Raw genomic sequence first — 13,057 nt, forward strand, 5'->3', positions numbered from 1 at the left:
CTGCTTGCCAGCCCTTGCCAAGGAAAGTTTTGCCTGGAGGGAAGGAAAGCATCCTACCTCCAAAGCTGCACAAGTAGGATGTAGCAGATCTAAGTTCAGTCCTGGGTGCAGAGTGTTTTCCTTGACTATCTGTGCTGCAGTTTTTGAAGGAGCCAAACAGGCATGGCATACTCTGTTGGGGTCTCCAGGCTGCAGGCTCATTATGTCTGGTCCTTTTTTACAGTCCACAGCAACTCCACTGGCTGCAAATTTTGGAGAAACAGCATTACTTGCGTAAGTAAAATGAGCTGGATTTATCAGCATGCCTTTCAACTTCAGCAACTGGAGACTAGTGGATTAGTTTTGGGGCTGTATACTTGGATGACAGACTGCTGATCAATTACAAGAAACTGTGTACGAGAAACTGTGCCTGCTTGTCTAAACAGTATCACTTGTGGATCCTGGGAGCTAACACCCATGTTAATTTCAGCAGCCAAAGAATGGGAACGGTCACTGAACATACCATCTCAGGGGCATAGAAGAGGATCAAAAGAATAGCTTCAAAAAGAAAAAATTGACCTGAATAAAATATGACTGCCAGAATGGTTGCAGTTTGATCTACTGGTGTTTTCCCAGTTTACTAAAAAGAACAAAACAACAGCCATCAAATGTTGATCAGATGCTTTTTGTGTGGAGAGTGCTAGGGCAGAATCATGGGTACACTCAAGACAGCAGGAGGGAATGAGTTTCAGGTGAATAATACAAGAGAAGAGACCTTAAACCTGTCAGTTAGTTTTCCACTCTAAACGTGTTTCATCGTAAAGTGTCATTTTGTTCAAATCAGATTATGGTGCTTTTATAACACCTTTTTGAGTTCCAGCATCTACACCGTGGAAAAGTAAATTATGCACCCTGGAACCACCAGCACCCCAGTATCTCAGGCATTCACCCAGAGGTGGGTGAACCAGGTTCAAGACCCTTTTGTAAACACCAAACTCAAGTATTAGTTTCTTAATGTGATGATAAACCAAATATTCTGGCAGCTGACTATTAACTGTGTATCTTATTTTATGGATGACCAGCTCAGGCTGCCCAAGGCTTATAGCGCACTTGCAGTAGTAGACAAAGTCTGTGAGAGCTGTGGTTTCTCAGCACCTCTGACTGCAAGGCAGTGCAGTCTCCAGTAATGTGCACAGGGTTGCAAGCCATGAATTTTAATCCTTGCTCTGCCACTAATTCACTGTGTAGCTCCAGGCAAGTCCCTATCTCTTCAGCTGTAAAATGGGAAGAATAATAATGGTTTCCTATCTTTCGGCAGAGATAAATTCATCTGTGTTCTTGAGGCATGCAAATACTACAGTGATGAGTGGCCCAGAAAAGACCATGAAAAAATGAATAATTCTGTATTTACTGCAGGCTTTGGGTGTGCAGTAAAGAAGGCACTGCTAACTGGCTGGTGAAGATTACTTCTCTAAGTAGCTGCTTATTCAGTAGGTACTGTGTAATCAGTACCTACTTATCCTATGTAATGAATGATAAAGGATTCTTTGGGGAAAAAAAAAGAGAGGCAAAGACACATTTCAAGAAAAATCTTAATACTGTTTTACAGGAAAGCACAATTAGGACTTCTTTGTCCATTTAGGCTTTAGTGTTCTCCAGCTTTAAAGCACTTGATTTCAGCAACCGTCACAATGTTCTTCTAAGGCAACTGTTTTCTGTGCAGGCACATGATTAGGTCTGTAACTTGCTCCCTGTCATAAGAGCTTCACTCAAAAATAACATTTTGGCTGTGCACGTGTATCTGTTCTTCATGTGCAATTATTTCTATCTGAAAACCAGGAATAACAAACCTGCCCTCTTTTTAATGTCTGTTCTGATCACATCATCATTTTCCCATTCTTATATTGCATTTTTCTGGGGTCTCAGATTAGTTGTAGGGTAGGCGACCTGTTCAATTTGTTCACACACTGTCTTTCTCTTTGTATACAGATAATATTCCCCCAAAGGGCTCTTCTGACAAATAGATTTTTGCTATTGAACCCAGCAAGGAAAACAATGAAGACCACTGTACACGGTGGTATGCTAACACTTCAATTCAAACTTTATTAGAGTAGGCTGAGCCTGTTTATCCTGCAATTTAACTGCTTATTAGACCATTGCTATTGCATCTGCTAAAAGCATGCACAATCCACAAAACAGGCTGCCACATGTCCCTTTACAATTACATTGTTGGGAGATCTGTATTGTCATTCTCTATTTTGTATTTGTGTATACGATGTGTCAGGGCAGCAGTCCCCTGACGGGGCACATTTGAGTATAGCTGGAGTCATGCTTACTTTTGTATCCATAAGCAGATCTAAGCTCTGCCAAGACAGAATATGCACAGATTTGTTGCTCTAATCTCCACCCCATTTGGGTGTGAGGGATTTAAAATTAGGACATATCAAATTGGAATCGTGATATTTTGAAGTAGTCTTGACATAAAAGCGAATCATCCACTGCATAATGCTTACAGCCTTTTAATGTGTCTAATAAAGGAGCATGTTTTATTGTATCCTAACTCCACACATTTCTAGACATATACTTGATATTCTTATCTGTGATATCTGATAAGAATATCACAGATCTATTTGAGATAATAAGAATATACTGCATAAAACAAAGCAATATATGACCTCAAAGCATATTTAGAAATTATATAGTAAAAGCATTTCTTCTTGCTACTTATATTGAGAACCTTCATGAGCAAATATTTTGGAGCAAATTACTTCCATAAATGTCTCTTTTTAGGCCCTGATCTTATGAACTGCACACATTATTTATTCTGGGCGTAGGAATTCATTGCAACTGAACCCATATGCAAAGTTATTGAGGTGATTAACTCAGTAGAAAAATGTTTGCAACACTGTTCTTCAGGTTTTTACTTTTCACTTTACAAATGGTGCTACCAGCTATGAGCAGGATACAGACAATAGGCACAGAATTATTGTCAGGGATGGCTGTTACCTCTAGTCACTTATGAATTAAACATCTGCTGTCTCACATTGAAAAAGTTTTAAAAATAGTTTGCATATGAAAAGGATGACTGTAAAAGAGATTTCAGTGAAGAAATCTTTAGCTTGTTGTGAACACGGCAGCCTTGCTGCTCACTAAGAGTTTGCCAGAAGTACGTCACCCTTTGCATTGTTGTCTGACAGAATCTGATGGCCTAAATTTCTTTTAATATCTTCTGCTTAGTGTTTCCTATTGGCTAGGTCGACATCTTCAAGACACCTAGATATTAGAAAACATAGCCAAGTAAGTAGAACATGGATTATCTGAATGTGAGTTTTCATGTAGACAGGCCAGCTGAAACCATCTTTTTTCTTTCACCACTGATAATGCTCACTGGGAAAAGTCTCCTACCATGATCTCCCAGGAGAACCATGGCCACTGAAATAATGCTACTGTTGAGAGGTAAGAGATGAACATAATTGCAACAAGCAGAATTTCAGCAGGGACAGTGCTAAATACAAAAATTCAGTGTTAGAATACATCGGACTGATTGTAACCTGGCTGTACTTGGAGTTAAATGTAAAATTCTTGTCTTCCTGGAATAGCACCCTGATGCTTGTAATCAAAACCAATTCGAAACACTGATGTCTGTTTTTTGGTGTCAGGGAAAGAGATTAAGGGGAAGGAGAGATCACTGTCATCTTTCATATCACAGAATGTACTTTGAAAAGGTCACAGTGAGACCAGGGAAAACGTGAACAGAGGGAGAATGTACCATCTACCACCACTCCAGGACCAGTTGTAATGTTGAACTGAGAGCCAGAACCATAATCAAGACTGTAATAAGAATGATGCCTAAACTCAGTAAAATCTGTGGTGGCAAGCAGCAACTACGCAATTGTGGCTTAATTAACCCAGCTATGACTGCACACAGGTTAACATTTTAAAGACAAGATTTAATGTGGAAAGGAGCTGATGCTGTATGTTTTGTTGTGTGTTTTTGTTGAGATGCATGGAGAGAGTTGAGCATGTTTGGAAGGTGATACCTGAGCAATGCTCCATATTATATAAAGGGCCTGAATCATTCAGAAGATTTGCTATCTTTTAAAAAAATTAACAGATACAGCTGCTACTCCATGGCTTGTGGGCCTTCAGATGCCTACATAAAAAATGAAAGCCTTCCCTGCCATTCTCTCTATTGCATGTAAACAGTCCATGATATTGGTAACTTTGCTAATGTGGGTAATTTTGTTTCAGTCTTTTTTTTATTATTATTCTTATTATTTTCCTCCCTCCCTCCTTCCTTGTATCTATTTCCCCAGTGGCTAAAAGATTAACGATTAACCTCCCATTAGAGAGGAACAAGAAGATGGCTTCAGCATTATTTATTTATTATTCTTTTTCTTAGCTGGAAATTGAATTATACACTCCCTATTTAAGACCCTTCTAATGAAAATGTCAGTTATCATGAACTAAATGTTCTTTAATAGTACCAGTACATAGCTAGCTAGTAGAAAAGAGTAGTAGGAGGATGAGGAGAGGGAAAAAGGGAAACTCAGGTGTAGAACTGTGCACATCTACACATGGAAATAGATAAACACCTTACAAGAACAAATGGATTAATCCTCATTGCACCCTGCAATGTGGTCAAGTCTTTCTCAGTGATAGAAGGGAAATATTAATAAGGATAGCTTTGTGATTTGATAGGGCATAAAAATTAAATTGTCTGTCCCAGATGTTAGATAAATGCTTCTCTTGGTAAAATCTTCTAACTTCTGCTAATGAATATATGAAATAAAACCCCTAGAATATCCCATGCTGCCTATGTTATAAAGATTTCCTCTTACGTAGTTCTAAGGAAAATGACCCAGCTCCCGTATCAGACAGTACATCAGAGACTTCAAAGATCACTTGTGTTCCCCACAGTTCAGGCTAACCTTCTTATCTTAGTATAGTAGTAGCTGGTAGATGTTGCTGCCCAGTACCACAGTATGGTGGGGTTCTTTCCAAAGGAGAAACAAAGTTTGTTCCTCCATTGAATTCATTAGCAAAATGGCTCTTGTGCCCATGCTAAGCCATCGCTGCACTCTCGTCCATGTTGGCTCTTCTGACCTGTGCAGACTTTTTTGGCCTCTTCTGTTTGTCTGAGCTGCACAGATGACACAAGGACTTGCCCCAAATTCTCTTTCACTTGGGATGTCACCAGCTCCCTTCTCTCTCTCATCCCAGTTACCTATGCAAGAATGGCCAGAGCACTCAAAGCGGTTCCCTTCCTCTTTGCTGAGTTCTCAGTATCTTCATACTTAAGCACGTTTCTAATCACTGAAGAGTTAGGCAGCAGCTCAGGGCTAAGTGACAGCTCAGAGGCTGGATGCAGCAGAGAGCTCATGCCCTGGCATTTAATACATTTTATAGAACAAGAAGAGAAAACCTGGGGCCTGGCATGCCCTCAGATTCAACAGTGCCCCATAGCATTACACAGGCTCAAAGCTCTCTGGTTTAGAGGGACAATATTAAGGACACACCTCAGTTTAATCTGGGTTGTCCTTTGACTATCAACAGATAAAGTCACATCACATTTAAAAATAGTGCCACCCTCATGTGGATAAAGCCCTAAACACTCTGGTTTTATCACAGTTTAAAGGCGATGGGAATCTCAAGCACTTTTATTCATCCGTAAGCAACCATAAGAGATACTTCCTAAGGGAAAGGTTGACCTAGTGCTAGTTGGCCCTTGGAACAAGGAGGGTGACTACAGCACATGAAGTGTGTGTGTGGGCAGGGTGGGGGGGCACACACATACCCGTGTGTATGCTCCCGTGCTCTTCCAAGGCAGGGTCGTGCATTTTACTGAGGGCTGTGTCTGCATTGCACCCCCGTTCCTGGTCTATCAACCAACCTTCAAGATGGGAAAAAGAAACCCCAGCCTTATTCCACCCTGGCCAAACCCCCAGAAGAGGGCACGTTGTAGGCCGGAGAAGCTGCAGCATCTGGCCCACGTCTGCTGTGCCTGATGGAGCTCCAGAGCTCCCAATGGGCTGTGCAGCTTGCCATAACCTCCAGAGTAGTCATGTTTGCGTGAGGCACAATCTGGCCTATAGTTTCATATAAGCCCCTTTATTTAGCAGAAAAATAAAAAGTTGTTAGTCAGAACAATGTTTTCTTTTTCTAAGGATTATTGCTCTTTAATTATTGTTCTAAGTGAATTGTATGCATTATATGAAAACAGATTAGAAAGAAATATGATTTAAAGAAATGATTTATGTTACAAGAGTTAGATTAATCTTTCCAGGAGGGAACCTGGAAAAGATGCCAGAGCATACCACACTGAAACGTAGGAGCTGTCAGCTCCATTGGTTCCTCTCTCAGCCTAGCATCTATTACAGTGGACTTGTAGCGATTTCATTTAATACTGAAGGGATCATATTAAGAAAAGAATAAAGGTTGACGAAGTATGTGTTTTGTTCAATTTGCTACTGTTTTAAAGAATGGGGTTGAAAACTTTCTGAAAGTTATTAGATTGTATGCATTGAATGAAAAGTAAGAAAATTTGTAAAGCATAATATGACGTTGATTTCTAAAGTAAAAAGGAAATTGGATCTAAAGTTCAGTGAACTATAGCTGATTTTCATTATAGACATTTCTACTGAGAAATTCTGTCAAGATTTAAAACCGCTGCTAAATGTACAGACACCTAGTGAAATGGCAAACCTCTGTACAGTTATAAGCATATAAGAATGGGAACGCTGGATCAGACCAAAATACCCTGTTGTGTGATTCCCCATAGAACTTACAGAAATTGAGTAAGAACAGGGAAAGTACTTACAGGGCCACCAAAAGAGATGGCAGTTCCCTTGTGCTTAGCAGCAATAAAGGGCTGGGAAGGCTGCAGGAGGGTCCAGCCTCAGACTCCAGTCCCTCCGGCTGCAGTCTCAGTCTTCTCTGGGTCTCTCTTGGAGTCCCCACTTTCTATCTGGGGTCCGCATGCTGAAATTTCAAGGGCCTGGGAAGGGTGAAAGGGAAAAAAAAAAAACCCAGGTAGTTTGGGAGTAATAAGAAACTTTCTGGTAGTAAAGGAATTAGTATCTTGTTTGCTCAAGGGCCAAGATTGCATTCCCTGGCACCCAGCGTTCAGTGGGAAGTCAGCTCCTCCATAACTCCTGAGTTCCAGCAATCTGCAGTTTAGAGTTAAAAGTTAATCTATATTTAATCATATATAATAAATCTATAAATAAGAGTTATGCATGCCAAAATGAAGGGTATTGGGATGTCTGAAATATTGTAAAATGGATGTCTAATTGATTTATTTTGTCTAAAGCACTGTTGGATATAGAGCTGCTTTCAATAGGGGAAACTTATGTTTCCTAGAAGTTACAACAGAGTATGGGGTATTAGGAGACTAACGTTCTCTTCCCTGTCTGCCAGGGAAACCTTATAACCAAGGCTCACTGCATGACATTGATAAATGATTTAATTCAATGGTGTTTGCTCCATATTCCTCAAGTGGGATTTTTAAACGGAGATGAATAACTACTCTCTTCTCTGAGGTTTCAGATGCCTCAATTTTACATTGTCTAATATATGTATACAGAACAATTGAGAACTTTGAAAGAAAAACATGAAATATAGTTAAAATTTATATTAGAACCTTTTAGCCAGTTTGCATGCATAACAATTTATAAAGATGATAATGAACAAAGCCAGGCAATTTGGAGATTCTAATGGATGAATAAGCACTGAATAAATATGAACACATACAGGGGTATGAACAGGTATTTTTTTGTTGTTTTTACTGGCTATAGAAAAACATTTCAGGCTTATCTAAAATTGTCTATAAAATTCTTGATAAACTGAGGTGTTGAAACGTGTGCTTTGGATTTCAGTAGTCTTTTTTCAGACTTAAGTACTTCACAGTGTTTTAAAATAAAGATGGAGGGAATTTTGAAACATCATTTGAATAAAAATATCTAAACCATTTCATTCTCAAAAAGTCAATGCTTTCTTTTTTAGCAAAGTCAAGAGGAGAGCTGAGAGTATTCCAGTGTCACTGGATCTTGATTTTGCATTAAAAAAAAGAAAAAAAAAAAAGTTTTAGCTGCTAAAATCCCACCGAGCCCTAATTAAAGCACTGATCTAGAATAAAACAGCACTGCAACAGATGGTGGGATGTCCAAGTATGTTCAGGACAGTTTAAGTGTACATATTCACATCTCAAAAACCTGTAAAATAAAAAAGTTTTATTTCTTCTGATTCATTTTTAAAGCAAAGAACACTTCCATGTTCTCCAGTTTATAGAACATTTCCAATTTTTTGTAGACTGCCATGACTACAATTTACAGCTCTCTCACCATCACACTTTATGTGAAGTTGGGAAAATGCAGAAATGCATACGCTCTGTTACCAGCTTGTTTCTCTTTTAAATCAAAACTTCTGATGTTTAAAGAAGAGTTGTGGATAAAAGAAAGTACAGCTTGAGGCTGTGATATAATGTACTTAAAGGTCCCAAAGGCAATATTCTTAACATCTACAACCAACCCTGAAACATAACCTAGGAATGTAAATGTTAGGGCTGGGCTCTTAAATTCAAGTTTCCTGACACACTGCAGGCTGACAGCCTTTGAATTTATAAAGGCTTCCTATCTAAACAACCAAAAGGACTAACGATCACTTAGAATAATTATTTTGATCTGTACTTACAAAGCAGTAGCAACCTATGAGAAAGTATTACCATGTACATATCCAGGTGATTATTTCATCTGATCATACATGTTTTCATCATCTTAAAATTGTTCATCCATGCACAATTTGGAGACTAGCTTTGTCTGCACAAAGTAGGCAGTTGGGAGGTGTGTCAGGGGGACAGACCTAACCCTATTTTCTGTATTTGTGTATAACAATATATACACTCACAACGAGGTTTAGAATGGATCAAGAAATTATTCTTCCTCGTTATATTTTTTCAAATAGTTGAAATGATTAAGTATTTAATGGAAATGACTTCTCTCCATTTTTTTAGTTTCCTAAATACTATTTTTTAAACAAAACAAAAGAAAGTATTTTTTTTTGTTTTCTGTGGGTGCCTACAAAATCCAAGGAATGATCCAGGGAAACCCTAACTTCTTTGGAGACCAAGGGCACCTTAAATTTTTGCAGTAAAAGTACATGAGGGGGACCTAATGGGCGCTGTCAAATAGATGTGCTCATTAGCACGGCTATTACACCACAGCACTGAGTTCAGCACAGAGCATGTTAGTGACACCTACTTTCATTCAAAACTGTCATAATGTTGGGTCAAGGTGACCTCTGCATTTTGTAATACAGGTCACAGAGTAACAGAGACATCCTGGCACTAGGATGCCAGGATGAGAACTCAAGGCTCTTTTCTGCCTCCCGTGTAACTTCACATGGAAAACCTAAATCCCTCTGTGGGGAGCTGGCCTTTTCAGTCATCAGCCTTTCAGAAGTGGTGTCAACTATTCTTCATGAATTAATTTTTTTTTTTACCCAGACTATTAACTTGCATTCTGAAAAAGAAAAAAAAAACCTTTAAAGAATAAATAGAAATCGAAGAGGCTGAGAGAGTAGAGTTTGTTCTAAGTAATAATTTCTGCTGCCACCAAAATTGAAGTGCATTCCAATATACCTTAAAGGTGCACAATCCTTGTACCAAGAAGTAGATCTCATGTATTTCACAGGACAAGGGGTAATGGTTTTAAATTGGAAGAGGGGAGATTTAGATCAGATATTAGGAGGAAATTCTTTACTGTGAGGGTAGTGAAGCACTGGAACAGGTTGCCCAGGGAAGTTGTGGATGCCCCATCCCTGGAAGTGTTCAAGGCCAGGCTGGATGGAGCTTTGAGCAACCTGCTCTAGTGGAGGTGTCCCTGCCCATGGCAGCGGAGTTGGAACTAGATGATCTTTGGGGTCCCTTCCAACTCTGACCATTCTATGATTCTATTTTATAATATGGATACACTTGTCAAGCATATATTCTGGCCTGTGAAAGCATAAAGATATTTTTTTTCTACAGGATTTCATGAGCATTAACTGAACCTGAAAGTTTTCCTTTCTGAAAAAATGCTTATGTTTTACAACCACACTCCAATAGCTCATGAGAGTTAGAAGGGACACCGGCAAGTGCTTCAGGGGATGGAAGAACAGAAATTAAAAATATGAAACTGAATGATTTTCTGAAGAACCACTGACTTAAGGAAAAAGAAGGAAAATCAGTCATTTATTTCTGGAGGGTATAGTAATGAAAACAACAGGACAGTTTAAGATGTGAAAATTATTTTAGTGCTGGGTCACAGTGAACCACAAACAGGTATTTCTGATCGCATTGAACATAAAAATTCCCATAATGAATCATGTCAAAGTTGCATCTGGTTTGCTGTCTAGTTTGCTGCCTCTGACAATGGGCACATAATTTGGAAGGAGCATAAACAAACAGGACACATAGAAAGTAAAGTAATTCTTCCACAGGCATAACCTTTCGGTTTCAAGCAGTCCAAGGTCTATGGACTTTCTCAGCCAGAGGGTGCATTCACAACATTGATTTTAATACCCATTGATGGAGCTCCTTTTGGTGCATTTGTCTAATGGATTTTTGAGCCCATTTATAACTGTTGCCTCCACAGCTTCCTCTGGCAAGCAGCTCCACAATTTAATTATGCATTGTGTGAAAAAGGATTTCATATTGCTCACTTTAAACTGACCACCTGATCATCTGAGTGTTCCTTTGTTTTTTATTGTATGAGCAATAACAAATAATCATTTATGCAGTCTATGGTTTCGTATACATCTATCATATCTCTCCTCCCTCATCTGCTTTCCAGACTTAAGAGTCTCAACCTAAGTCTCTTTCTTCCTACCAATGCCATTTCATACTTTTAATTGTCCCTGTAGCTGTCCCTGTAGATCTTCCCTATACCTTTATCTATCTCTCAAGCTCTTTGAGGTGGAAGAGACCTGCATGAAGTTTACAGGATGTGGGTAGACTACAGCTTTCTACAATACTATACCAATTCTGTTTTGTTCTATTATCCCTGATTATTCTTAGCACTTGTTTACCTTTTTGAGCTCTGCTGAACATGGAGCTGGGACCTTCACTGAACCATCTGCAGTGACTCTGAGATCTTTACTGTAAGGATAATGGCAAATTTACGCACCACCGTTGTGTGTAATTTTTATATTTGGAAATAGAATGCATTAAAAAAAAAGAAAAGAAATCCCGTGGAGTAAAATAACTGTATAGAACCTATTGGATCTGAACTAGAACTAGACACCTTCAAGAACATCAGTGATTTAAAATGTTAGTAAAAAGGTGTCCATGTCTTGACATATTCTCACTTCATTCTTCCTACCTTGCTCTTAAATGCCAACGAACAGGTTTTTAGACTTGCAAATTCGCTGGCATGTTTCTGAGCAAAGCTAAACTTCCCAACTCTGGCTGATGTCAAAAGGAGTCAAGACTGGCTAGCCCTCATAGAATTGGACCTGAAAAGTATTGTTCTAGTAACTGTTTATACTATGTGACATTGTCACTTCCATACTCTTTGTGGAGCTTGATGCTGGGAAAAATGAATTTCTAGAGAGGTTATGAAAGATCAAGGATGCTATAATGTCATCATAATTACATGTAACTTGGGCATCAGCATTACATAAAAGCATATTGAATGCTTACTTAACATAACATTTGAATAAATCATGTTTAAAATCATGTTCACTGAAACATTTATTTCAGCTAGAGCCACATAGTTTAAGCTCCTCATACATAAACATTTTTGGCATTATTTATGAAAACTTGGCTTGCATCCACTTAATTTATACTTTAAAAAATAAGAGATAGCTATGAGAGTCTTATATTTATAGCAGAAACCTCCATCGTCGTCTGCTTACTGAGGTTTCAGCAGATCTACAATGGTAATTCAATAACTGTGTCCATAATATCCTGGGAGTTTTAAACACAATTTCCCATTTTTGCGTTTGGCATTTCACTCTGTACTTTCTTACTTTTCTTGATAGGCTTCTAAGTACTAAAAATAATTTGTTAGTGCCTATCATGCTGTGTGACAATGATGCTCTTGAATGCCTAACCTGGTTAGCATGGGTTGAACCTCCCAGGAAAAGTGAAAGTGAATTTTATTGACACATTAGTGTGGGTGCCTCACTGTTTCTGAAGGTTCTGCAGGTAGGATTTGCAAGGTGGGCTGAGTAATCTTCAGGTAGAAGTCCAGAAGCAGCTGTTCCAGGGAGGAAGAGTTACACTAAGGTTTTGCATTTATCTGCTAAACCTATAGTTATTGCACCAAAGCCATGTAGTATGGGCTTAATTTCATCTCTGTTGTGCATTCTGGGTGAAACAACAAAAGTATTTTTTTCACTTCAAAATGAAAAAGGCTCAAATATATTGAGGCGTGCATTCTCCAAGTCTGTGGAGAAGGAGTTTAACATCACATTTGCTTTTTTTCCTGTTTGTAAATGGCTTGTGTGAGTCATTTCAGAGTAGAAAGAGAAAGTATTTTTTTCTTAATAGTGCCATTCCACGTTCAGATGTTTTCAGATTCTGAAGCTGAAATATCTCACTTTCTTATTGTTAGTATTACCTTCTGAGCTATAAATATTAGCCTTTGTATCTATATTTTCATGCTGAATCATTTTGTTAGATACAAAACATCAAGAGTACTTGTTAAGCACTCCGTGATTCACGAGCATTGCTTCATGTCCTGGCCTTAATCCAGAAAGGGCTACCACATTTCACTCTCCTAAAGACTATTTTCAAATGAATATGATATTTGACTTAATTTCTGCTTTTACGTGATCTTGTAGGATTTAAAGGTGTGACAAAAAGTGATGATCGCTCTTTAAAATTTAACTTGCATTTAGTTAAAAGACTCCAGCAATTCCAGAAATATAGTACTAACTTAGCAGCTTTCCTGTTTTTTTGCTGTCCACTTACCATTAGCAGAGGTATTCTAAAGACATATAAGACATCTTGGTCTGTTACACTTTTGGAGGGCAGTATGCTCAATGTACTGAAACAGATCTAGCCTTCCTCCCCGTTAAAACACCATGGATGGGAATT

At 38.6% G+C, this 13,057-nt stretch overlaps 1 protein-coding gene across 1 annotated transcript in view; it reads left to right on the forward strand.

Annotated features, from left to right (window-relative positions):
• The window catches only part of GABRB3 (gamma-aminobutyric acid type A receptor subunit beta3), a 196,075-nt gene that overhangs the window by 60,396 nt on the left and 122,622 nt on the right, over nt 1-13,057 (forward strand). The gene's annotated exons all lie outside the window — the stretch shown is intronic.

The sequence above is a fragment of the Numenius arquata genome, chromosome 1, assembly GCF_964106895.1.
Source record: "Numenius arquata chromosome 1, bNumArq3.hap1.1, whole genome shotgun sequence".
NCBI lineage: Eukaryota > Metazoa > Chordata > Aves > Charadriiformes > Scolopacidae > Numenius > Numenius arquata.